The sequence below is a fragment of the Nyctibius grandis genome, chromosome 6 (assembly GCF_013368605.1).
Source record: "Nyctibius grandis isolate bNycGra1 chromosome 6, bNycGra1.pri, whole genome shotgun sequence".
In the NCBI taxonomy this organism is placed as follows: domain Eukaryota; kingdom Metazoa; phylum Chordata; class Aves; order Nyctibiiformes; family Nyctibiidae; genus Nyctibius; species Nyctibius grandis.
In genome coordinates, this window is record NC_090663.1 from 69,060,094 (window position 1) to 69,087,955 (window position 27,862).

Here is a 27,862-nt window from a genome sequence, read left to right on the forward strand (position 1 = left end):
AGTTTCATTCAGTCTGCTCTGTGAACCAATGTTGTCCTCCATAATTTCGTGACACAGTTATCTAACTTCATTGTGTCTCTCATAGAACTACAGAGAATTGCTGTGATTACTTATGAGGCATTCTACATTTGGCCCCAGAATTCAGAGGGGTATTCTCTGAGTGCCAGGAAGCGACATGTCTTCCTTCACCACGGTAAGCAGAGTCTGAGATATAAGTCCCATTTTTCCAGTATTCGCATACACAGACTCATGAGGAGAGTCACTGAAAGTCTTTTCCTGCCTCACTGCAGCTGTCTAAACTGTACAAACATGTGATTTGGCCACAATTAAAGCCTTTGTAAGCAAGTGATGAAACCAGCCAGAAACCATTCACACAACATCTACGCATGGTTTCCATATGTCCTGTAATCTGTGGCATACCTTGTTTTCACAAATCTAAGCAATGCCCTACAATAGGAATAGTACATGTGGAAACACAGGCTATTGCAACTTGAGACACACGAGTACATACACAAACAAGATCAAACACACGTGATCTCAGCTGCTTTGAAGCCTGAAAAGTCTTTGGGGCCAGAGGACCTGAAAAATATCTTGAAATCTCATCTCCCCACTCCCCATTTACATCTGTGGGTCTATTAACAGCTGTAACTCTTTGTACATGCCTTGTATTGCTTGTTTCATTAGAGCAGCCCACTTGCAATAACTTTAAAACCAAATATCATTCAGGTATATGAAAAGAGCTAGTCAGTATGCATGAGGACGTGAGCTACCAGCTTGTGACTGACATGACTATGAGATAGGTGTGGCACAAGTATATATATGTATGGGGTAGACATAGCTGACTGCTTCAGTGATTGTGGTGGAACAATTTTAAATAAAATGGAGAGGTAACAAATTTTTCTGCTGGTAGTAGGAAAAGCAAAGCCAAAAAGGAACTGGAGGCTGTGGCTTCAACTGGATGAGGGCTTTCAAACTCAGATAGCCAGTGTCAGTGCCAGCTACTGTATATAAATGTCTTATTTCGTTCTGCTTGTTTTAAAATAACTACTCTTTGATACATGAACCTGATAAGTCGAGAACTTAACAAGGAGAGTGAACATCACCAACATGCTGGCTTTTTGGTCGATCGGGCTCCAAATGTCTTCCTCCACCCCACAACACACACTTTAGTGTGCAGAATGATCTTGCTGCAAAGCCATAGCCTTTTGGTCTTGGTGCCAAACTTTCAGCTCAAGGCTGCTGGGACCTCTGCCTTGACTATATAAGCCTAACAGCTATTCACGTTAGTAAAGCAGGTTCAAATTTATACTTGAAAAAAATAGTGGCTCATAAAAAAGAATATGGAACAATGACAACCATGGGGAAACGGTAATAATTTAAGTCATGAGAAATTAATCAGGGAGTGATACATTATTTTTTTAAGCAAAATGTGTTGCAGTAAGAAAAAAAAAAGCCTGTGGCTTTAATTAATTCTGCTTAACATTAATAGAATAAGGTCAGGCACACCAAAAACTGTTGAATAAAGCAAAAACCTGTGAAAGATATATTCTCTGATGTTACTCATAATGAAGAAGGGTTATCTTGTGGTCAATACGGCACCATTATTTTTAAGTTAGAGGTACAACTGCTGAAAATATACAGTGGCCATAACAACTTACCTAACTGGATTTTGAAAAAGGGTTCACATAAAAAGCATTTTATAAAAATGATACTCCCATTTAGATGTTCACAATTTATGGCTATTTCTAGCTATTAAACAACCCCAATTCTGTTCAGTCCAAAACAGGGAGCCTTCCTAGCATGAATGAACCACACTGTGCATTTGAAGTCATGAAAAAATGACAAGAATATACCTTTTGGAATAATTTCTTGCTAAAAGCCCATGTGCCAAGAAATGGCTCTCAGCCCAGCTGTTTTGCAGGTCTGCAAAAATGGAAGCTCTGGGCAACAACTGTAAACATGTTGTTTATAGTCAGAAACAACCTCACATGCTTTTCCTTATGGCACCATATGGGACTGATGGAAACAGCAGCTTCCTGAAAAAGGAAAATGCTTTTAAAAACATACAGAAACATGTAAGAAACAAATGGGTTCCGAGACAGTTCGAGTTCCAGCTGTCTTCCTTGTTTGTTCCTGAGCCTGGACTAGGACCCTCTATAGCAGACATGGCATTGGGAGGGATTCACCTCTGCAAAATTTAGATGTCCGTGCATCTCCTATCTGTACAGGTGCCTTTTAGAATCAATGAAGAGACACATCTAGATAGTGAGTTGTCTGACATGTTTTAAGTGACTGACTTCAGTTCCCCCCCAGCCAGTCACTGGTAGCAGGGACTCACTCAAAGGCCAACTGAGATTAATTTGATTGTTTGTGTCTGAGCAGAGCTCTGGCAGGTCCTGAGGACACCTGGACCCTTAATTGCCCTGAGCAGGCTCACCTGCCCTGAGCCCATACTCTCTGCCCATGGACTTGGGATTCCTATTTAAGCTCAAGTTAAGAAGCAGGATCCTTTTTTGATGTCTCTTGTGTTCCTTACTTGAGTGTCTTGTTGGTGAAGACTTTTTTTAAGATCTCTGGGCTGTGGCTGACCTTAGTTGCTGTCATCAAGCTGCTTTGCTCTCTTCTTTTGAGTGCTGTGGTTTTCTCTGGCTCCTGGGTGGCCTGACTCTGGGGTGTGTGCAGCCTTGCTCCTGCTGCTCTAACAGGTACTGCCAAATACATTGCCAATGTAGTTTTCTGTTGAGTTAATAAGAGTTAAAAATATTTAGAATCTCACAGACAATATTTGGCATTGCTGAATTTCTAGAGCTTTTTTGTTTTATTTAGACTTGACAAAGGAGATAAATGTAAAAAGCATTCAAAGCATCTGTTTGAGGAATTGTTATACAAAGATTGTGCAGCCATAGCTTTAGTTCAGGTGTCTCTGCTAGTTAATATATAGTTATACTGAGCTTTTTCAGTCATGCAAGAGCAATGCTGGGACAGTCATCCGGTTGTGAAGTTGCTGTAGGTTCCTTAGACCCATTACTGCAACTCCTTTTCTCTATTGAAACTGCTAACAGAGCTTCAGGTGGTGACACAGATGCCATTTGTTTATCCATGAAGCAGACTAATATTTTTGTTCATGTGATACTTTTGAACAGTTTCTAAATGGCATTATCATGCTGTGTGTGGTAATAGCAAGACTTCTTATTGCCTCAATTCAGTTTGACCCAGTATAGCCTATATGTTTCATCACACCAGCACATAGTCTTCAGGCCCAATGGGAGCTGTGAGTAGGATCTCAGTGTGTCATCTCCCAAGGAGCTCCATGTCTTGGGAAGGCTAGCTAGAAAATGCTGCCATTGATTGTCTTAATTATGTTTAATTTCCAGTGCAGTTTGTGACTCTCCTAAGGGTCTGTTTCTTTGTCCGAGATTGTGCTGCAAATGATAGGGCCTTCCTCACATTTTATTAACTAGAGGTTATTTCTTTGGCAGAATTTCTGACTGAAAAAAGGAGCACCTGAATGTATGTAGGGACAGGGAGGAGTGAATACAGCTGGTGTCCTCGATCTTAAGAGGTTAGCCTAGAAACTTGTCAGATGCTTAAGATGTCCATGCCACCTTACTTTGAGGTAAGTAGGTAGAAACAGTTTTCAAAAACAACTCTGACAGCCCATCTTTAGAGTAATTAACAACCCCCCCCTCGGAAAAAAAAACAAACCAACCAACCAAAAAAAAAAAAAAACACAAAGAAAAAAACATCCTGAAAGGAAACTCTAAGACCTGTCCTGACAACAGCCTGAGAAGTGCCTTGGGCACTGGCTGTGTGTGCTCACCATCCGAGAGCTGGAGTCTACCTGACTGCTCTGTGCTCCAGGCTCTGTCCTGTGATGCACCAGTCTTTATTTCTGTTACCTGCTGCTCAGCTAGTAAGGACTATGACCAAGACTTCCTCAGACTGAAACATCTCATGAAAGCTGTGTGCTAATAGACAGTACTCATTCTTAAGGCATTCCTCTTAAAGCCTCCTGTGTGGATTACTTGCCTATTTCATAAAGTAAATATTTTCAGTGTTTTCCTATGATCTTACCTGTTTGATCAGGTTATGGTTATTTACCTTGTAAATAAAACCTAATAGCAATAGCCTGCTCATTGATTTGTAGGCTTAGCTTGATATTTTGTGTATTTGAATATCCTAAGAGCTATTTCTCTCTAAGAACAGGGATGCACACACCCATGATGCAAGCCAGCCTGTGCATCAGCCTTCTTGGCCATGAAAGCTGTGACTCTTCAAGTTACTGAAAGAGCAGTCAGTTTTGGTATTGGGAGATAGAGCAGTGGAAGCTGCACACTCCATTAAATAAACAATCTCCCTGTTGGGAAAATGCCTGGGTGGGTTTTTTTACTGTTGTTTTGGTTTGTTGTTTGTGGTGTTGTTTTGGGGGTTTTTTTGTTTGTTTTTTTTTTTTTTTAATACTCCTGTAGCTTCAACTTTTTCCTCCTGCTTAGGAAGATCACAAATAGTTATGCATAGTGGGACCTTACATAGGCAGAAAGTGTTATACAGAGAAATTGTATCTATGATTTTGTTGCTTATACTGCTGGTTATTTTGGATGAGTTTAATAAGAGTATTAGGTAGGGTCCCTTCATAGTTCAGCTACAACTTCAGATCTGATTTTGAAAAAGTGATTTTTTTTTTTATTTTTTTTTTTAAATCCAGATGTTGCTAAGTATTGGTGTCCCATTGCAAATTTTCTAATTGCTGGACGTGTTCCTTAATGCTGAAGTAATAAAGTGGATTTGGAGAGCAGAGTTAAACTGATATTTCACTTTTCAAAAAGTGATAACCATGTGATTTTTGAGGAAAAGCTTCAAAGTTAAGTAATTGGGGTTTTTTTTTCTAGGGCTTGAAAAATAGGAGGGAAATAAACTGCTTTTCTGCTATTTTAAACCCTCATGTTTCTTTTTGGATGGACATTTGGTTTTTGAATGTTGCAATTGAGTAATATTGAGAGCAATTTGAGACTGAATTACTAACTCTCATCTTTGAGTGACTTACTGGGAATCAAACGGATTACCTCCTGTGGAATGGCTCATGAACTGATGGGTTTTACAGCACAGCTTACCTCCTGTTCAAATTCACTGCTTGTATCTTAGGCTAACTTATGCTTGTGTAGAGATTTTGATCGATATACTTAAGGTGCTGAAATGAATTTTCTGAGTGAGCCGTAAATGCTGGGTTTGGTCTTGCTGAATGTGCATCCTAAACACTTTAAAGGGTGTTTAAGAGCTATTAAGATATTAGACATGTACAGTTTTTGGACAAAGTTAGAAAAGAAACTTCTCAAACTGTATGTTAGAGAAATTAGTTTATCTGTTGGTAAATATGGCGGCTGTGGCATCTTCTTTGGAAAAGATAAATATGGTTGTGCCCCCAGGGGATATCGTTAGAAAGCAACTATGCAGAGGGTCATAAACTTAACGCCTGTACTCAGTGCCAGTAACGCTTTGTTGCCATGAAGTGTTTTGCATCTTTCTCTGTCCCTAAACTCCTGCAAGTTAAATTGCTGTATGTTGTGTGGATTTCAAACCTGGTCTGCTCTGATACTGATGCAATGTGCTTCTCATGTCTGTGTCTGAATAACTAACATGCTTATTCTTCAATGTATAAGATAAGGGTACCTGACCATCCAAGGGTATTTTTAATGCTTGCTAACTTCATAAAGCCGTTTAAATATTTAGTTGAAGAGTCATTTGAGGCAGTAATACCAAATGAAAAAATTGTTACTGACCATAGGATAAGATTATAGGGAAACTTAATGATCTGCTCCATGAGAAGAATTTAACTCACCGGTGGGATAGTTGCTCTCCAAGGGCAGATGTGCCATCCTAATGCAGAAGGTGCATGAGAACTGTGATTTGTGAAAACACTGTGTTGCCATGTGGATTGCCTTGTGCTTTTTTATTCTTAACTGTCCCTTTCACCTCTGCCCTCTGGATGTAGCATATCTCGATTCTTGCTTAGCACTGGTGAAATAAAGATTCATTACTGCTGAGCTGACCCCTTTCTACAATATCTTCTTCATCAACAAAGTAGTGTCCTAAGCCTGGGTTCACTGACTGAAACCGTATTTGTAATGAAGACACACTGAATAATTGTGTATTTACCAAGTTCCGTTTAACCTCAAGGTTTGAGTCTTTAATCCTCATAATTTGACTGATTTTTCTCTGCAAAGTGAAAAATCACTTGATTTTGCTACTCCTGTAGTGTTTCATTAGCACTGCAAATATTCCCTTGCTGAGAACTGTTGTCCAAAACTGACAGCCATTGGGAAGGAAGCTCAGTTCATGGAGGATTTTTCCAGTGTATTTTGTGCTGACAGTAGGTGCCTTTACTCAAAGAATAGAACAAGTGCATATACATTTTTTTACATGCCTTGGAGGGACACCCTTTCATAGCGTATATATTACCAGGCTGTTTTGTAGGGTTAATGGAAAGGGAGGAGACTTTTCCAGATAACGCTTTTTATCCAGATACAGTTCTTCAAGCTGGGTTTTTTTTTCCCTTTCAGTTAGGGAATGGACCTTAATTTTTTGCGTAGCGACTGGAGCATCTTAAACCCATAGTGTTTTGCTCTTTAAAAGGGGGCTGTATTAGACCAGCTTCTTGGGCAGCTGAGATGCTGAGTTTGTATAGTGTTTAATACTGCCAAGGTCCTTATTTTAACATAAGGAAAGATAAACATAAGACATAAGGAAAGATAGCTCCTTGTACAGGTGTTGACCCCTCTAATGCTATGTTGTGAAAACAGGTCTTATCCCCACTTCTGAGAAACAGAAGAAATAAGAAGGTAGTGGAACCCAATGAAATCCCTTACCTCTGCTCCAAAGAGAAGGTGGGAAGGCCAAGCAAGATTTAAGGAAGTTGTATAAATTGACTAAAACCAGGAGAGTAAGAGGCTACTTAGATTTACAGATTAATTTCTTCTAAGAGTTTCTGGTTGTCTCAGACTTGCGAAGGGTGGGTGCTTCCCTGTGCTTGCTGCATATTTCTGCCCATTCTCGAAGCTTGTGCATCGATATTCTCTTCCAGCTCCCAAACATCCTGGCTCTTTTTTCTTCTCTCCTTTGCTTCATCAGTATGCTTTTCCATTGCCACTGCCTCAGGTAGAGAGAAGCTGAATGAACTTTACTCCTGATATTTCTACCTTTGAAGATCCATTAATCCTGGCATAGCTTTCCAAAGTAGGTAGTAACACTGGCGTTTCTCTCCCAGCCTTCTCAGTAAGAAGCTGATAACTGAGACAAGAAATTGAAGACTAACAAGCTTATTTTTTTACTTCACACTGCTGGAAATGAACCTGGTGCTCATCAATATTTTTATTTACAATGATCAACTGCATCATCTTTGAATATATTTATCTTCAGAAAGCAAAAGTGTCTCCTGGACTGTGCATATATTTTTTGACCCTATGAGGCTACAGGTGAACTGAACAAAATCTATTAGCTTCTCCCACTGATCCCTACTGGATCAGGAGATCCTACCCTATAAACACTGACACAATGAACAGAAAGAAGCACTGTGTGTGTAACTACGCTCTGTTTCTGCTTCTTAAAGCAACAGCAAAAGGAATTGTCCCAAATGGTAAAATTAATTTTACCAAACTCTACTTAAAGAGAGTTCCTTACCTCATTCCATAGTAAATAGGTTGCCATTGGCTGTGTGAGTAGGAGTGCTCTCAATGATGTTCAGTGTGATTTTTTTTTTTTTTTTTTTCCTCATTTAATTCATTCACTGAAGCCACAATTCAGTATTTCTGATGTCAGACTTAATTCCCATAGAGGCCATTGTGGCCTCAAAAGCATTGAACTGTGGCCTTACTGAATGAATCAGGCAGGAGAAATAGGAATAATCATCAAGGAGGAAAGTGTATATTTATACACAGATCGTCGTAATTGATAATAGCTGAAAGGCAAATGCAGGAGAAATACATAAGGGTTTTAATGAGGATTTTGAGTAGCAGTCCTCTAACCACACTGCAGGAGTAATTACTCATCAGAGCTATAACTTGGGGATTATTGTAACGCGGTTTTGTGAAAGTGAACGAGAACTCTTTAAAAAACCCACCCCTTTAATCAGTATTTCCCTTTGACAGCAGGTGCTTTAGCTCTGCCAAGACATTTTTACTATGAAGTCAGTTCAGCATCAAAGATCTAAATGATGCATAGGATTTCATGGCTAGCTCTGTGGTTTAAATGTTATGACTGATTGGGGCAGAAGAAATGCCTTTTCATTTCACTGTGATAGTACAGGAAAGTCTCATGTTGTGTGGAAAGAAACTACCATTTTTTTTCTATACCCTTTCCTCTTCACCACACATCTAAAGTTTTTCCCCCTACTGTTAAAACAGTTCAGTCTAAACAATAAAGCACCATAGGCAGGCTGTACAAAGATCAGTCCAGTTCCTGTGTTTATTAGCCTGAGAGCTGTGGGTTTAATAATGGCCAAAAGACAGGCTTTCCTTGCAGAGAAGAGAGGCATCAGCAGCCTTCTACCTTCAACCTTCAGGGGTCTGCCTACGCTAAGAAATATCCCAGTGGTGCTATCAAGCTGTGTGGTTTAAAACTTCGTCTTTCTTCTTGGACTAGCTGAAAGTAGCAGATGGCAGAAGCGCTTCTTTTCGCATAAGCTAGGTCTCAAACCAAGCTAAAGCTTGGACTTGAGACTATGGGGCATCATGCCCTCTGGACATGCAGAGGGGACATGGCCAAACCTTTAAGTACCCAAGAAGCATTATGAACATCTAAGACAAGGGAAACTGCTCTATGTACTCTTGAGAAATAATGAGACTAAATAGAACAAGGGAAAATTTGAGTTGCTTACCTGGCACAAAACATTCCTGTATGATATGTTAGATGAGAAGCTGTCTCCTTAGTGATGTAGCTCATCACTTCCCCAACTGTGTAGATATGCTGATCTGGCTGGTATAGGGTTAGTCTATGATAGAGGACAGTAGAGCAATTGGATTACCATGGGGATTTTTTTTCTTTTTCATCTTTTCTGTAACTTCTAATAGGAATGCATGTGGTAGAACATTGTTTATGTGTGGGGCCTACAGTAAGAGGGGTGTTTGTTTGAATTAGTCAAAGCAGGAAAGATTCATGTTTAAAATCAAACATCTGAGTATGACTGAGGTGAAGTTTCCTAACAGAAGATTCAGTGTTAAAGGTATATATTTATAAATACTGGGGAAAATGGGACATGTGTAGATCTACCTCTATTGGATATTTATGAAGTGTCATGGTTTTATTTAGACAGAGGTTTGGTAATTACCAACACTAGGGCCATTTATTAAGTTTGAAAGTAAATCAATAACAAATTGGAATTCAATTTATTTTATGACCACTTTGCTGCTGCCTAACATGCCAACAAGGTGTAGCAGAGCTCACCTACAGGACTGTCACACATACTAGATATGAGGAGAGACATGCATATGCACACTTTTCACTGTCAGTTGCTTTCATGAAATAGACTGTGTTACAGTAAGGAATTTTCAGAGGAGAATGAGGAGGAAACTCCCAAGGTAAAGGAAAATCCAGTGCAACGTGTAGGGTTCAGCTGATGGATGCCAATGCTAATGGAAGCTCTGTGGTAAGGTGCTTGTGTATTGTGTGGTCTGCTTAGTAGTTCTAAGTTCCTTGAAGCAAGTGCCAGGAAAGACATTTGCTTCTCATTGTTTTGTTATTTTTGAAAGCTGCTAAATATGCAGAGCGCTACCCCAAACAAAGAAAAGCATTCTGCTCTTAAATTGCTGTCAATGATCATGATAGTAATAAAAAGCACGTCATAAAAAATGACACCAGAAACTGAAACCTGTATGTTTTTACTGGCAACACCAGTTAAATTTCTGGTGATACAGGTGGAACAAAGAAAGTGATTAGAGAAGATGAACCTCAGAGGGCAGCTCTTGCTTGGCCACATTGTGCTTCAAGGACAGCTTGTCCCCTGGTAGCATGTGTAAGTTTTGTGGGAGATTAATACTATTGTGCTCAGTATAGATATATCTTTCTGTTCCGTTAGTGTTGCACAGTATCACCATGATGCTGTGGCGGGCAAGAGTTGACATTGTGGTTCCCCTGGAGATGGGAGCATGATCTTATCCCATCCTATGGACTTGGCTTCAGCTGATCTTATGTAATGCATGCTGTGCTTGTGAATGCATAAGAATTAACACTCCTTGTTACATACCTACCTACCTACCTACATACAAAAAAGGGAAAGAAAACAAAGCTATAATAGGCGCAGCTTGCAAACTGCTTTGTTTTTTATGGCAACAGTATGAATGAAGGTCTTGTGCGCAATGGAAGGATTCAGGATTCAGCAGTTGAAACCTACCATTGGGCCGCTGCCTGAAGGGATTGAGCCAAAATCTGAGATCCTGATCTCTGCTGATACCAGTGTAGCATCCAAACACAAATCCATTGTCACAGGTCCATCTCTGTGTGAGTGTGCACTGAGGAAGGTATGAAATATTTCATAGTCTTAAAAATATTACTCTAATTAAAATCAAGACTGAGGGAAGGAGTCCAGACACAGAGAAAAGACTAATTGCCTGGAAGCTGTTAAGAAAGCATAATGTTCCTGAAACAATCAATCCACAAGTTACTGGTTTTTAGATTTTCCTAAAGGTCCTTCAACCTTTGATGATGCCTACAGCTGGTTAGCAGGTGGAATGCAATGTGCTGTATTTGTGAGTTTTCTGGCCTGACTCTCATTATGAACTAGGAGCTGCCCAGATGAGCTGTATTTTGTTGCACTGAGCTGCTTATGGAGAGCTCTGGTATGCTGCACGTAGACCACTGCTAAGGTGACAATTCAACATGAGAAAAGGTGATCTGCCTTCTGCTTTGAGAAGTTGTTGCTTAGGAGGCGGAAGCTGCGGCTGATGTCATCAGAGTGGTGATCCTGGTGCCTGATGGTCTGTCAGCGATAGTGGATGAAGGGATACAGATGTTGCTAGATAGACATGGCTATTCTGTGGAAATGTATATGGCAGTGATGTACGCAGTCACGTTCAGATTGTGTATGTATTCAGGTGCAATCTGAACCTCATCAGTTGAGCAGTGATGTTACCCATGTTATTCATTTAATCAAAGTGGCTTTGTAACTGTACCGTGATCCCAAAGTGGCATAGGGTTTAAATATATCTAGAATAATATTATTGTGTATGTGGAACAGCATACCTGATTTCCAGTGGAAAAGAAAATTCAATACTGTAACTTGGTGCTGCAGCAAGCAGTGAGAACTGCCTTCAGGACTGATGCCATGGTGTTTACTGGCCTATTTCTGTGCCCAGGGAGGCAGGCTTGGCTGCATCTTTACGTGGATGTAGAAAATGGCTGGGGGGGAGTTGTCAGGAAAGCAAGCTAGCAACCTCTTACCAATGGATTTGTCTTTTGCGATTGAGGTGCTGGCAAACTCTCTCATGCCCAAGAATTAATCTCATGGTTACGTACTTCTTAAAAGCTCTGAACTTTATTTGACAGAGGATGCTGTCAGTTGTGTAAGCAACATACTTGGGTAACATTAGTCTTGCCTGGTAAGGATTCTGTAGTTAGGCATTGTATCAAAGCACTCTCCCAACTGTAAATGTGTTGCCTTAATAAGCTTTGCTGGTGGGCAGGAGGGTGACAGTCTCTAACTTTACCTGAGGAATAAGATGATGTTTCTCAGCCAACGATCGCCAAGGCTTTAATGGGAACGATGGCTCATTGAGAGGTATGTGACCAGGCATTCTGCCATGAAAACTGTGATGAGTTGCTCTGTTAGCCTCACCTTCTTGCAAACCAGAATTGTATTTGTTAGAGTAGGAATGGGTAAAGGGTTCCCTTCTCTGCCAAAGTTGCTGTGTTGGAAGAGTACAGCAGATAGTAAAATAAGAAAATACAAATAGCTTGGAGCCAACAAACCATTTAGCTGAAAATAAATGAAAAATAAAAATTCTCCTGTAGAGCAAGCAGTATATGTTCTGGACCTGTCTTTCCTGTGACCTACAGGATTTTAAGAGAAGAGCTTCAGAATTTTATTGGCATTGCCACTATTAGACGAACTTTTCTTTCTCTTCTCCCCAGACTAGGGTCGGCTTTAAAGAGAGCATTAAGTGAATGGCTAATGGAATTAAGGGTATAATAATAGAAGGATATAGTGAGACAATTGTATTAACAAGAAATAAATCATGTTGAGTGTAAGGTAAGTGTTTTTTAATTGATTGATGGGAAGGATGCTTCATAGGTTTTTTTTGAGGACTAACAGCCACTTGCCTTCCCATCTACAGTAAAAAGCCAAAAGGGAAAAAGAGATAAGAAAATTATGCAGCTGGGAGATAAATTATTCAGAGAAGATGGCCATTTTGTGCTGACATCACTAATGTGAAAAAGCATTAAATCTTTGACACTAGCTGCATTCCTCAGAGGTTGTGGTGGCTGGAATGAGGTATTAGAGATTACAGCTAGAACGCTATCTCAGCTTCCCTTGGCTGCCTTAAGTGGCTTTCCAAGGTGATGTAGTAAGTAAAGACTTAGCAAGGGCTGTGGGTACCAAGCTGCTCTGACTTTTTGTTTTTATTTATATTATTCTAATGACTTCATCTCTAGTGAGAACAGCTCCAATGTTCTATGTAGTATGGCCTGGAGATACAGGCAGTGTATGTAAAGGTTAACAAAAGCTGGTGGCTATTTTAAGTGTGGAGCTTAAAATCTTGTGTGTACATAACTCCACAGAAAAAGGGGAGGTGGGAATGTTAAGTATGAAGTGAAGCTTTTAGGGCCAAATCTTCATGCTCTGTAAATCATCTGATTTTTACAAATAGAAGCATGGTGCCAAGTTTGCACCTTTTCAGGACCTGGTTTTCTTTGGTCAGGGGGTGCAAAAATCAGGTCCTAGACATAAACTAATAAGATACAACTGAAACGGAAACTTTGTGAAAAGGCTGTTACGGGTAACTACCAAAGGTCTATAAAGTATGTGAGGAAAATCAAAGCAACGTAGAAGGAGAGAGTTACTTTCCTGGCTTTTTTTAGTTGAGAGCTTTTAAGCACTGCAATTAAAGTACCTTTCATTGTCAGTCATTAAGCAAGACCCTCTGTGTGATGCAAGACCTTAAATCTAACCTCATTTGGTTTCTCAAGACTTTAATCAACTGTCCCCTCAACAATTTCCCCACCTGTTCTGCACCTATGTATGTTGCTTTTCCTGAGGTTGGAGTTGCAGCTGGCAGCCTGCACTAGCAGAAGTACCTGAGTGGAGGCATATCTCTGCTGGTGGGCAGCATGGGGAGACCACTTCAGCAGCCTCATTACTTATGTGGTGTGCTCTCAAACTTTTGCCAAGAAGGCCACTGCATAGAGCAGTACTCGCTTCCATAGAACTAATTTAATAGGCTTTGAGAAAGATTTTGAACCCTTAATGCTGTGGAAACAATAGGATGCAAGTGCGTGAGTCACTGAATTTAGGTTCACTGGATTTTCACAGAGAGGCTTAGGGAGCTGTGATGACCTATTGAACCTTTCAGAGATGGTCAGCATAAGAGGTTTTTTTACTTCAAATAGAGTAACCCCTGGCTTCTTGTACCACTTAGACCACAGATTTCATATACAACCCTTTAGTGAGTGTTAACAATTGGTTTAAGGGGGTCCCTTAGAATTCAAAACACTGGATCAGCCTCACCAGGCAATTTGAACGTAACTGTGGTGTTGCTCTTTGCAGCTGTCCTGAATTACATATGAACATACACTGTTTTTCAAATGAAGGAACAGAAGTGTGTGTGTTTTTTTGATGTGTTTGTGTGGCTCTCCAAAGCAAAGCAAAGCAAAAATGCTTCCCAACAGTCAGCTCAGTAAAATGCAATAAAAATAAAATTGAGAGCTCTAATTAATATCTTTTTTGAAAGACAGTGTCTTGTTCTATAGGTAATTTTCCAGCAAAACACACAAAACTTAAGTAGGCAGCTTTGGATATTGCTGTTGCCCCTGAAGAGGGATTGGCTGTGGTGTTGCTGTCCTGCAGCTTCAGAACTCTCTAAATGCTTGCCTTTGTATTAGTGGTATCCTGTGGTCAGCCTGTCATTGACTCATCAGTAGCCAGTTGCACCAACTTTTGACCATACCGTGGTGTCATTTGCTGTAAATTAATTTACTTTTGCCATTAACTACAGACAGTATGCGGTCAATTCAATTTTGTCCATTAAAGACAATAACCCTAGCCAAGCTCTTTGATGCTATTCTTAGTTCACCCCTTGGGACTACTCTACTTACATCTCCAGAGGTACTGGTAAATTTATATTATCATTCCTTGTCTAATATTCGTGATTTGTTGGCTTTGCTTTAATACATGGACAGTTAAGTCTAAATGCAAAGACTCTTGCATAGAGTAATCTCAGGGATGTGAAAGTTCGGGAAGGAGAAAGCAGAATGCAATGGAAACGAAATTGCAGGGGTGTATCCTCTTTCATAAGAGAAGACTTAACTAAGCTGTATATACAGAGTAGCAGACATGCAAACTTGGCCTGGGACTCCTGTCTGTCTGTGTGCTGTGGAGTATTTGTTTTCTAGCCCGCTGTAGGGTAAAAGCCCTAAAGCCTAGCCTGCTGTAGAAAGCGGATGTGATTGTGTATAGCAGATCTAATACTTGTTGTCTAGTTTGGAGAGTGATCATTTTTGTTTCCTTATTCACAGGCTGACAGAGATGACTAGTTTTACCACAAAATACTGTGGGATCTCCTACGTTGCTCGACACAGTCTTTGAATATCCCACAACCTGTATATGTATTTAGATGCTCTACTGATGGAGTCATACTGCAAATCACTTTGTAAAACCCTGATTTAAAGGATAATTATTACTAAAGTAATAAAGGGAGATTGAGAGATGTATGCGGTTTGTGACTCTTCTCCCAATCAGATATGGGAGAATCTTCTAACCTGTTTACTTCAGCTCCTTTTATATGCAAAGATGGCTGGCAAAAAGGAGAAGGAAATAATGAAAAGGAAATTTCTTTGTATCCTGTCCTCCTTTACTCATTTAGACTCAGGTTCTCGTATAAACCCTCATATCCAGGTTCCCTACAAGTTGTTGTTTCCTTGCTCTCCTGTGACATGATGAAAAAAGCTGTGTTACTACTTGGGTAGAGCTAGAGATGTGTGTGTCACATAGCTTTATTGTGTTTATAATCTTATCTTGAATAGCCAAGTGTTTGTTTTTGGTCTTACAAAGCAGTGTCAGTGCCTTTTGTATATTAGCTGTTGATAGTGTGTATATGTAGTAGGTACTTTCAGAAGTCATGTTTTCCACCAGTGATTTAGAAAACCAGAAACTGTACTGAATAGTACATAACTTCTTGTGGTAGTAGGTTCGCTTTTTCTTCTGCTTATCCAGGTCAGTGAAGGAATCAGACCTCTTTGTAATCATATTAGTTTTTTCTTTACCGGACCTTGTTATCTAAAAGCTGGATCACACACTGACTTGCTTAATGAAAGAATCCGATTAAGTGGAAGGCAGTTGTGACTTTACAGCCCAGCCTCTAAAGGGAGGAAAATGCACACAGGGTGACATGGAAGTAGCATCTGTGCAGAACACAGAGGAGCTCTGTTCTTTGAAAAGCACACATGTTCTGCTCTGTATGTGGTGTAGAAACACTTCTTGCAATACTTCATTGCTGTATTTTGGCTGTTCATGTAGTATTAAAAGGTGGTACGAGGTATTATGCATTGGTAGTGCTGTACACTTTTGGACAGCTGTCTCCCAGCTGTGGTCCTGCAGCACTCAGAGGGGTGGAGGAAAGCATCATAATGCTGGGGAACACGGCAAAGTCTGAACTATCAATCTCTGAAAAACAGGGAAGCAAAACCGATTTATGTGATGCCTTGGCCAACATGAGGAACAGAGGCTGCATGTTAATCAAAGAAACTTGAACAGGCACAAGACAATTGGAAAAATATCTCCATTTCTTTGGGTTAATGCAGTATGCTAGCCTTTCACCCCTTTAGACAGCAGGATCAATTCAGGTTTGGGTCACAAGTAGAAATGAGGTTAGTGAGCTCAGGCTAATCTCCAGTGGACTTTTGTCTACATTATGAAGTCATTGTGTGATGCGGTAGGAATGGGCAGCAGTGTTTTCAGGGAGGCTGGGAGAGCTGGGACTACCTCAGCAGTTGTACTAGGAAAAAAACATCATCTTCATTCTGCTTAAAGCTTCTTCCTGGGTATTTTGTCTTGTTGCTGTCAAAAAAACCCAAACACACTTGAACTTGCAGCAAGGCCTACTGTAGTGCTGTCCAAGAAAAAGCTTATCTTGAAATGACTGCTCTGCCTGAAATCTGACTTTTAATGTATGCACTCTGCTAAGTGCTGAAGCAAGTGCTGGTGGAAGGCAATTCTGGTTCTCAAAATATTGTGACTTCTCCCCCTTCAAAGCATGAGGCTCTTGACAAATAGAAATATGAAAACAATACTTTCTCCAGGGAACCAATACCTAGAGTATAAAACTGTAGTGGCAAGAGAGACATCATGATGTTAGGACTTGGCCATGTCATGGTGGTTAAGGGACATTGCTCTGAACTATGTCAGCCACTGAGGCCAACGTTATCATTCATGGAGCTGCACAAAAAGAGTGGGCAGGAGCAAAGTTACAGTGTGAAATCAAGTTTTCACGCAGTGTTGTGGCAGATGTGGGAGATCATTTGAATGGTTGATGCTTTTCAGCGACTAGGATAGCTGAAAGAAGAGGCTGTGGGAGATAAGAGGATAAATAATAACTTTGACTTTTGAGGAGAGGAACTAGAGGTGTAAATGCTGCAAAAATGGGAAAGGGATGGATCAGAAGATCACTAGGTGACCATCTTTGAGTGATGGGCTCCAAAGGGCATTGCTGTTGATGCTGGAGGGTCCGAGATGGAAAATAAATACCTTAATTTTGCATTCTAGCAATTGCCAATTCAGGATGGAAGTTGCAGGCAGCTAAGGTAAACTTATGAGTTAGTAGCTTGCTCAGTCTCCTGGAATGGCTTTTTCTTACTTAAGGTTAAAGCAAAATTATGCCAAAGTTGCTGGCTCTCTTGCTCTTGTTTTGAAAGTGAATAAGTGCAAAGCTGAAATGAAAAGAGGAGGGAAGAATGTTAATATTGTGCAGAGCTGAAGTTGTTTAAACATCTCTGGCTGTAATCTGCTCAATTTCTAAGCTTTAAATTCGCCCATTTCTTAATTTAGCGACAGGAATTGCTTCTCGCACATTGCCTCAAAACCCACCTGCTGCTATTGCGTCTTTCCTGGGGCCTTTTTTCTTTGTTAACTACTTTGCAAAACGTTAGAAATAAGTTGTCCTCCCAGGCTAAAGAGCTGTGGTGCCTTGAAAATGTGTTTGCTGCTGTGTTAAATTGTGTACTTCCTGCCCTTTTAAATTCTCCAGCCTGAGGACTGAAGTGGGAGCGCAGTGGGCAGCCCAGCAGCAGGAGAAGATCAGACAGTGTATGGCGGCTGTGCCTATTCTTCTGCTAATGGCCTAGGGATTTTAAACTCTACCTGCTAGCCCACAGTTGGGCCTCGTAGTCACGTAGCCAACTCACCATGGACTGGCTCTGTAGGCACAATTGCCATATGCAGCTGTCTGTCCCCTAGGTGGGAGGTAAAAATTGGGCTCAAAGTAGTTTTCCTGCAGTGTTTTGCACACTATTAATTTGCAACAGTTTCTTTTTTTTTTTTTTTTCTTAATCTGAGAAACTTCTATTTTCTTTCAGACCGATAACAGTGATTACCTCTGAGTGTAGAGCAAAGACTGGATCCCCTGTGTTAAACACTTAAGTGCCTGGAGCTTATTTGGGGAGTATGGCTGCAGTGGGTGCACGCTGCACATCGTGCTGGCAGGAGCCACATGTTCAGGCAGTGTTTTTGAGCCCCGGCTTTGCAACTTGACAGTGCTTGGGGTTATTAGCTTAACTGCAGAGTGTGGTCTGTATCAGGACTTAATTGCTTGGTATTTGTGCATCCTGATGAGGAAAATAAGCAGACTGCAGGTTTAGGAAGGTGAGCTGCAATTCACCACACTCCTTGCAGATGGTGAGAGGGATGGAAGTAATGGAGATCTCAAAGTGGTGCATGCCCTGTGCAGCACAAGGGTATGCTGTTGGTTCCCCTTGGGTGCTCAAGGCCCCTCCACAGTGGCAAAATACGGAAAGCCATCGCTTTCTTCCACTGTTCTTTGCTCTCTTCCCACTTTGATATCAGCATATATTCAAGCAGCTGACACCCACCAGCCTCACTGCAGGCCTTAGTGAGCAAGGCAATTGTCTGTAAACACTGGCTTAAAAGTAGTTACAGAGATTTTTAGCTTAATCTAGTACATAGAATAAGTGTGAATGGCAAGCATCGTATCTCTAAACTGGTAAGCCTATCCAACAGAAAACAGTTAGTGGAAGGGATTGATATAACTTAAATAAATTGTTGTTACTGATGTGCATCTACAGGCTTTTGAATGGCCAAAATGGAATAAAGCCCACTGAGCTCTGATCCCAGGGAGAAAAGCCTGCTTCTCAAGACTTCTCTCCTGTATACTGCAGTAACAGTAACTAATTTTCTAAATGCTAAGTCATGAAAATTGTTGGTTGGAAAATGACTTCCAGTAAGTGATTGTGTAAGATGTTTACTGAAGGGTCTAAATCTCACTTCCTGGTAGCCACTCCTATGAAATACAGAGTAACCACTCCTGGTTATGAGGAAATGACTCATCCAAGTACTACTAGAAGCTGAGAGACTATTCTGGGGAGAAGCCCCAGTGTACTTATACTTTTTATTTTCTTCATGCTGTTACCTAGACATCTTCTATGGACTACTATGGAGACAGGCTCCTGGGCTAGGAAGACATGGATTGGATGCAATAAGGCAGTTCTTACAGTCCCAGTGTATGTGCTGTTTATACACTAGGCTACTCAGAGAAGACTTAACTGAGCAAAGCATGCCAGGTAGCTCTTGTGAGGTCTTGTGAGGCTTTTGGTAATACGGGCTGTGGTCTGCTCACTGGAGTTCTTGCAGGCCATCTTCCCACAGTCAGACAATGTTACTGACACCAAAAGGAGCAGGGGAACGTCAAGAGCTTTGAGCTGTGCCTTGGAAATGCAGGAGGCATCGTGTCCCTCGGCCTGCAGGGGTCCAGCTAGAACAAGTTTGGGCCAGGATTTGGACTGAAGCTTGCCATTGGAGTAGTCCTGTTAACCTTCCACATGCTGCAGGAGCCCTTTCAAAGGCAGCAATGACAGTGTGATCCCTACACTTTAAAAATGAATGCTGGGGTCAGACACTTTCTGCTTAAAACGATAGTATTTGAACACTGAGCATTTGTACAGGGCATTCAATTATGCCACAAGTCATGGGTTTTTTTGTGCTTTCGTCCTGATGTAATTTTTGTAAATTTGCATTGTAGATGTTGAGACTACAAAATGGCTTGAGTTTGTACATTACAATTAATTCGAGTTGATTAGTAATGACATCTAGTCTAACAGCCTTTCTGGTTTTCTCAGAGGAGGTATTTGCATCGAAAAGGGGCAGAGCTATTAATTGCACGGTGTGCTGCTCAAACTCAGAGGAGGCTTTCGTCTAGACAACTGAGATAGATATGAGTCTACATCTGTCTTCTCACTACACATTTATTTCTTTTTCACATATGCAGAGCCAAGAGCAAGAAAAAATATTATTTTAAAAGCTGTGAAGTGCCATGTTATGAATGAAGCGTATATTATGAAAAAATATGGATTGGAAAGTAACATCACTGAGCTGAAAGGAAAGGGTACCCCGCTGAGAGGGAGCTAGCAAGGGCATATCACAGATAATAACCAAATTAAGAGACATTTAAACATATCTTGTCTCTCAAGCTGTCAGCAGAACTTTGTCCTTGCTGCCTTCTCCCTTAAGTCATGTTGTGCTGTGGACTTGTGTGGAGATGCTGCTCTGTGTCCAAAGAGTTTCAGGTCCCATTTCCAGTAGTGGGAGGTGAGCTATCCATGCATGAAAGGCTGCACTCTAAGAGATGGTTGCAATTAAATATTCTGGAGTGTGCAGCTGGATGCCAGGTCAGTGAGTGCTGCTGCACTGTTAGGGACACATGGGCAGGTTCTGAGCTGGGTGCATCGTTTCTGACATTCAGGAGTTTTCTGCTTTTGCTGCAGCTCTTGCATGCCCTTGGATGAGTCAATTTACTGCCTGGTTTACTTTCTCTGCCTATGAAGCAGAAGTGATAGTATGTATTTGATCCTGTTTTCCTGTACTCTCAGAATCCACTTGCATAGGTGAGGGGCTTGTAATTAAAAGACGAGATGAAAAGAAGATCTGTTCTCTAGAAAGATACAAAACTGCCAAGAAAAACTCCTGAAGAGAGGCTTTGTCTTTACTTTGGATGCTGACCTAAAGCAAACTTTTACAGCTTTACCTGTAATTAATGGAAGTTCAGTTTAGACTTTGTCCTAATAGTATTTGGGTACCAGAGGGAAAAGGAGAAACTCCTAGTTGAATTGTGCAAATATTGCAGCCTGAGTTCTGCTGATACTCTTTCATAGGTTGGCAATGTTTTACTTGAAATACTGGGATGCTGGCTGCAGACTCCTTGGTAATGCAGAATTTCTACCTGCTGTTCCTCAGAGGCCAGCAGATGAAAATCAGGGACTAGGATTTCAGTATATTGAGGGAGATTCTAATAGTCTTTGAGTGAAATCGATGGACTGCAAAAAGTGGGAAGAATATTTTTGGTTTTTTCCTGAATATTTACAGGTCCCTGTTGAGCTCTCCCTGGCCTCCTTGAAGCAAAACAAATAACAATTGGTCTGTTAAGACTCTAGAGCTAAAATGACCACAAATTTTGTTGCTGTGAAAGCTGCTAACATGAAGCTTTAAAATATTGCAGAGAAAACTAGATAATCAAAACTTGTTTAAAGACTGATTCAAACCCAAGGTGAATAGGTTGACCAGATCAGTTGAAAGTCGATAGTTGTCTCCGTTGCATTGCTGAATTAAGCTGTTGTATTGGCCCCTTCCTAAATTTTGTCTTTGCCACCTGTTGCAATCATGTACTGGAAGTGCTGGGGAGAAGCACGTATACCTTTGCCCTCCTGGAGCCTTTATTTTTGCTTAGGCTGATCTGCTTTTGGAGGAACGAGATCTGCTTAGCTCCCTGCTGTTGCTGTTGGAAGCTGCTTTGTGCAAATGGTTGTGGGCTTTTGGATGCCTGATCTTTCTACAGGAGTAGCTGCTGCACAATGCCAAGGATAAGATGCTTGTTTCAGCAGAGGGGTGGATTATGAATCACTTTCCCAAGTTGAGCAAATCAGGCAAGCAGGCTCTGCCGCTTCTCTCACAAGCTACTGGTTGGCTTGACTTGAGTAAGCTTACCCCATAAAAGGCAGCTGCTTGCATACCACCTGCTTCTACGTCACTGCCTTGAGCATCTGTTTGAATACGTAAATAAGTGTTGCTGGTAATTATTGTAAGGGATCCCTATGTTACAAGAGCTGGGGTGCTGCTAATGTGAAGTAGTTGTGAGCGAGCAAGAGAGATGGATTGCCCCCAACACTTTGTTTTCAAGTTCCTCTGTGGACCAGAGAAGTGTGAGGAAGTTCAGTTCAGTCCTGAACTGAAACAGCCGGAGGACAGATACATGTTTTATAGAGATGCAGCATCCGAATTCGTGGTATCCCGGGTGAACTTTTTTTGGTCAGTGCCTCTCCGCAGCTGGCTTCACTCCTCCCCTTGCACTCACGCAGCCCCATGCTCCCATGATAATCATCCACCCCCAGCTATTATAAGCAGTACAAACAAATGACAAATCTCTGGATGCAGGAAGGTAACAAGAGGCTGATCAGTAGCTTTAGTTATCTTTCCTTCATGTTTATTGCAGTCTGCTGCAGTTATTTCAAAGGCACTGACATTGATCGACAGCTTCTATTAAGGCCCATCCAAGGCAGCTGGATTGAACAGATACATTAAATAAAGCAGTTATTGCTTTTCATTGCCTTTCCGTAAAATATCACTGCTAAATAGCTTCTGCCATCAGATGCAGTTAGGTACATGGTTTTAATTTGAGGGACTGCTTTATAACACTGCACAATTGACACTGGTCTTTGTTTCCCCTACAATAATGATTGTGTACATCCTGGAGAATTGATGAGCTGTCTTCTGAGGGTGGAGGGGGGAGCCGGGGCGGGGGCAGCCGCCTTTGTTGCTCTCGCTCTTTTTTATACTTGCCATGCTTGTCAGTTGTTTGCAGCACAGACAGAAATAATGTCAAGCAGGGCCCCTTATCTCAGGATGTTGTAATGTAGCTGCTGTAAGCCCTCGCCTGGAGACGAGATAAGAGCAACCTTACAAGCTTCTGGGGGAGCGAGGAGGGGGGCCAGCAGTGCCATTGCTGGGACAACAATGGCAGAGCTGTCACTTGCACATTATGACTCTTTCTGGTGCCAAGGAAAGATATGTATGCTGAGTGGTGAATAACAAGCATGAGAATGAAAGTCCCGAATGTTCATCTAATAATGATGTATTTGTAACAGGATTATACTGCCCAATGATATTCTTTCTTTATCTCCTCACTAAATGGTGGGGCAGCTGTGTGCTTTGGCACGGCATGATGTCCTTTCTTTTGTGTGCTGCATATTAATCCTTTATTGAAGTAATTAAATGTGTGCTTAATGGCAATGAGCTGGCAGAATGAACGTACAATTGAATTAGCAGTTATGATGGGGACCATGCTACAAGATGAACTAAATGCAATTACTGTAGGCATTTTTCTCCAAGTCGAATCTGGCTACATGACATGACTTAATTACAGGTTGTTAGACACACTCTCTGATCTCGTAGTGGTGCATGTGGAGGCACAGCTTCGGCTCTGTTGTGTACCCATAACACACACACATGGGCACCCATTTACTAAGAGATTCAGCCTAGCAAAAGGGTTGATGCAGATTCCTGACATTGCTTCAGGCAGCTCTCAGTTGTGGTGGGAAACACAGATTAAAAACCAGGCAAACAGCAAAAGAAGATGGCCAGTGCTCTGCTATTGGGAATCTGGTGGGATCTTTGACTAGCTCCTTGTTGGCTGGTGATCACCCTCCTTTTTTAGGGGATACCTGCTCTTCCTTGAGGACAAGGTGGACAAAGAGCAGGTAGTAGAGTCTTCTGTGGAGTCCTTCTCTCAACATGTGTGCCTCTGGTCAAACTCTGCTCTCAGCAGGACTACAGATCAACTTGTCTGACCCCAGTGTGGACTAGTAGGAACAGAGTTTGTGAGCTGGGTTTTGAAAACATTTTGGAAAGAAAATGGGAAAAGCCAAAATTGTGTGGAGCTTTTAATTTGCAATGTTAACTAAATTCTACAACATGACCTACAGTTGCATCAGGACAAAGGTAGTGCTGTAATTTAGGATGTGACAAGTTGCTGAGATTTCTGACACTAGGGGGACTGTAACTACAATATTGGAAGTTCGGATTTGACAGCTCTTTAATGATCTAAAATGTCAAATCCTGGGCTCCCAGAGGTGTTTTGTCACTGGTTCAAAATTGAACTAAGCTTCAGCTGTCATCAAGGAAAGATTTGGTCTGTTTTGATAACTGTTGAGTCTGGATCATTGTTAGCAGCACATAGACATCTCCACTGTCAGGGCCTGCCTTGTGTTACTGATGCACAAAAGACAAGAAGGCCTTCTTGCCCCATGCTCCTCTGTGCTCTTAGGTGCTACATGCCTGCTGTAGCCAGCGTTGCATGCCTTTGAGGAAGACAGGCTCTGGTATGATTTCTCTCAAAGGTCCTGAGACAGAAATGTGTTGTGGCCACTCAGACCTCAGACTGGAGGCAGCACAAACCTTTCCTTACATTAGCACGAGCTCCGCTGTCAAGTCAGCACATCCCAGAGCTTACCAAGACTCAAACTAACAATCTCGTGGCCCTTCTAGGTGACTGCAAACCTTTCAGTGTGACTCTGAGTTGCTGTGGAAAGGTGCAGCTGATCAGAGTTGCATTTGGACGCTTCACTCTCTTGTATTGTTTGTGCCCTATGTTAATTTCTAAATCTGACACATCACCACAGAGGAGGGTATGGTGACACAAGAGACAGTGAAATTGATGATACAATACATAACTGTTTACGAAACAAAAAAAAATGTGGTTTATTTTCTTATTTTAACGTAATAAGGCAAGCCTTCTGGTCACCAGGGCTCCCAAGGTTTATTTTATAGCCTTCATTCTCTTTGGGCCCATAAATGAAACCCTTTCAGCCCTAATGACCACAATGACTTTCCTCGATCATGTTATTGCTACTTTGGCACATTTATTGCTTTCACACGCACTAATGGATGAGTTTGGATATGTTAACAATTTATATATCATTTGATCCTAAAAAAGAGCCCACTCCCACCAACGAAACTAACTTAGCCCTGAGGATTGAGTAGCTTTTAAGGAGTATAAATGAATTTAATGCTTTAGAAAGAGCTTCTGTAAATTATGAACATGACACCTATTACATTAAGCTGCATTAAGCATTAATACATCTTCATTACTGGCAGGTTGCCCAAACCTCCAAGGTTGAAAAAGCTGACTGAAATGCCCAATGTGGGTAGTCACCTAAGCTGAGATTTATGACCTCTTTTGGGGAGGGTGGGACACCCTGATTCTCAGCCTGCTGCATTTGCCTGTGAAGAAATGTCCTCGTAATACCTGTTGCATGATGATGATGATGGCTTTTTTCATAGAGTTTTGTTGGCCTGTCTGCATCGGAGTGTCAGGCTCTTAGGTAAAAAGGTGCGATAAATCTCGTGGAAGCCTCTGCAGAAATAGAAACTAGTTTTGCTAACCTTTTTAAGCAACTGGTAGTGGATTGCTTGACAGATTTTTCTAACCACTGGCCAAAAATTATCTCACTGAGCATGTAATAGTAATTTCTTATTGTAAATCCTTTCTGGGCTGTAGGCACCAAAGACTGGAATTGCTGAATTGGTGTTTCCAACGGTTGTGGAGGAAGCAAGTCTAAAAAATAATCACACTACATTAATGAGAGCCTGCTCTACACAGTCAAAGAAAGAAATAAAAGTGATTTTAGTGTCTTAAAAAGCAATATCCATTAGACTCAGATTTGTCTAAAAGTGGACTGAAAGGCTCTTATTTCAACAAGATGTACAGGCTCAGGGAAAAAAACAAGCTAAATGCTTCTGACATTGTAATTGATTTTATGTGGTACATTTATGAGACTTTCAATTCATGTTCCGTATGGGATTTAGCACTGAGGTGTTATTGCAACTTCTGAGACGATTATGTTGTCATTCTTGAAGAAACAGTTCAGTGGTTCCTCTGTTCCCAGAACAAGTACTGACTTGGGCTTAATGTTTGCACCTCGTGATGGAGCAATATTTAAACTAGGGACTGCTTCTTCACAGATGGGAATACATAGCACGTTTAGGAAATCTGGGTGCCACAGGATGCTGTAATGAGTCTCACGCTGGCAGGGAGAGGGTAATCCACTGTCTCGGAGACGCTGTAATATGAGACTTCAATCCAAGCATAAAGCAATGTGGTCACTATATGAGATGGAGATTTAATGGATATTGTTCATGGCGTTGGAATATATGAAGCAATAAATTGCTTTTCTGGATGATTTAATGCTGAAGCAAGGTTGAAGACTTGGGTAACTGCACATGGTTTACTGCAAATACACTAGCTTTAGGTGGTAAATGTATAACCTATCAGACAGCAGAGGAGGGAAGGAAAAACAAGCAAACCCCAAAGCCTTTTAATCAAAGCAATATTCCAAGGTTCAAAGTCAAGCTCTTGGAAGTTGAGAAATGCTGTATTTAAGGTAACCTAGCCTTCTAAATCACATACTGTGTGAATGTGCGTGTGTGTCTGTGTGTGCACATTTTCTTATGGGTTTCAATTATATAAAAGCATGTTGTTTCTTCCGGATACTACCAGCTTCAGTGCACAGCATGAACCATGCACAAAGTGTGAAACAACTCTACAATGTTTCTTCCCGTAGTGATGGCTCAGTGCCAGGGGTTATGTAAACTCTGCAATAAATATGCATTTAATAATTTCCTGATGTTGTTCTTTGTGGCAACCATCACTGCTGTAGACAAATATTAATGAATTTATCTTTATTGCTTTCCTGTGAAACAGCCAACTAACATACTTACATCATTGAGTACAATTCACCAGAAGCCAGTGAGAGAGTTTGAGTACTTCAGGTTAAGCAAGTGCTTAAACCTCTGTGGGATCGGGGCCTCGAATGCTTTTACTGCATTAGTGGCGATGTGAAAATGAAAATAAATAGTAAATGACATCAGTGTGACTTCCTTGAAACTGTGAAGCTTACTAGGGTGTCCTGAAAAGCATGTTAAGAGGAAATAATTAGACATGCAGAGTTTAAACACACACTTTTGTTTTGCTGGAGCTGTGCTTGCCATTCCTTGGCTTGTTTGTTTGGGGGTTTTTTGTTGTTTGCAGGCAAACACAACAGTGGTAGTATTATCAGTTCTCTTAACTGGAACTTAGTTTGAAAGGGCATTGGATTTTAGGAAAATTGTCCTAGTTCTATTGGTGTCCATGGCAAAACTCCTCAATAGAATTGTGTTCAGGAGGATGTCCTTGAAAATTATATACCGTAAAAAGCTCTCTTCCTGCTGTAAGGTGCCTTTTGCCACCCTCTAAGAAGTTTGGTGCTTCTGAAGAATGTACTTGTTTACTTCATTATCTCATCTTGTGTAAATTGTCCAACTTACTGTGTGTTTCCCAAGAGAACAAATAAGATTGCTTTTTTAACATCTTTCCAATTTTTACATAAACTTCCTTCATAAACAAGGTTATGTTAATCATTTGCCCAGCCCTTGTCATAAATTAAATGTTTACCAGAAGAATTTGTTTGAAGTTTGCATTATCATTTATTGTTAGTTCCTATACACTTTAAGCTGTACAAGGGGATATGGTCTTGAGCCTTTTTGGCTATTGTAAAATCCTGTCCAAAAGCTGGCAGAAACTATAGGTCACTATTAAAGTTAAGCAAAAAATAATTTGCATCTCCTAGCTTCAAAGGAATTGAAGAAAAATATCCCTAGATCTTGAATAGAATAACTGAGCTTTTGAATCAACTCTAATATTCTTAAGCTAAGAATCTGTAAGTGTATCTAAACACGGGAAGTTCAAATACTTTGGGTTTCTCTGGAAGTTAGAAAAGACTGTGTATGAGGTTAGGTTCTCTTTTAATTGAAGGCTGGTATGATAATTGCATTCAAAGCCAAAAGGTCATTGGGTTTTTCTTGTAGTAAGTGATGTCCTGACTCTAGAAGATGTCATGGTTTGTTAGAGGAGGTAATGCTTCCTTAGGCATGGGGAGAGAAAATATGGATGTACTTTAAAGCATGTGAACTGCTTACTTCTCTGTATAAACCTTGTAGTTCTGGATGTTCCAGGCTATAGTAAAGAGCATAGCTGATTACTCTCTACTCTGCTTCACAGGAAAACTTGGTGAATGTACAACATATTTCCTGACTTGGTAAGTGTGCACAAAGGGTTTTGCAGGTTTCAAGGCCTGAAATCCTTTCTCGGGGAACCAGGTGTGAGATGGTCAACTATCTATAATGCTAGAAACATGTATAGTACAATGTATGTACATGTGTATTATTTATATATATTTCTACATACACACACTCTGATAGAGTAGCATGGATTAGGGGGGTAAACTGAGTTTTAATGTGACACTGTACTTTCTGTATAAATACACAAATATTGTAGTCAGCTTAATTTTCTACACCTGTCAGTGATTCCTAGTGATGTTACACGGAGGAATTTCATATGTGTAAAAT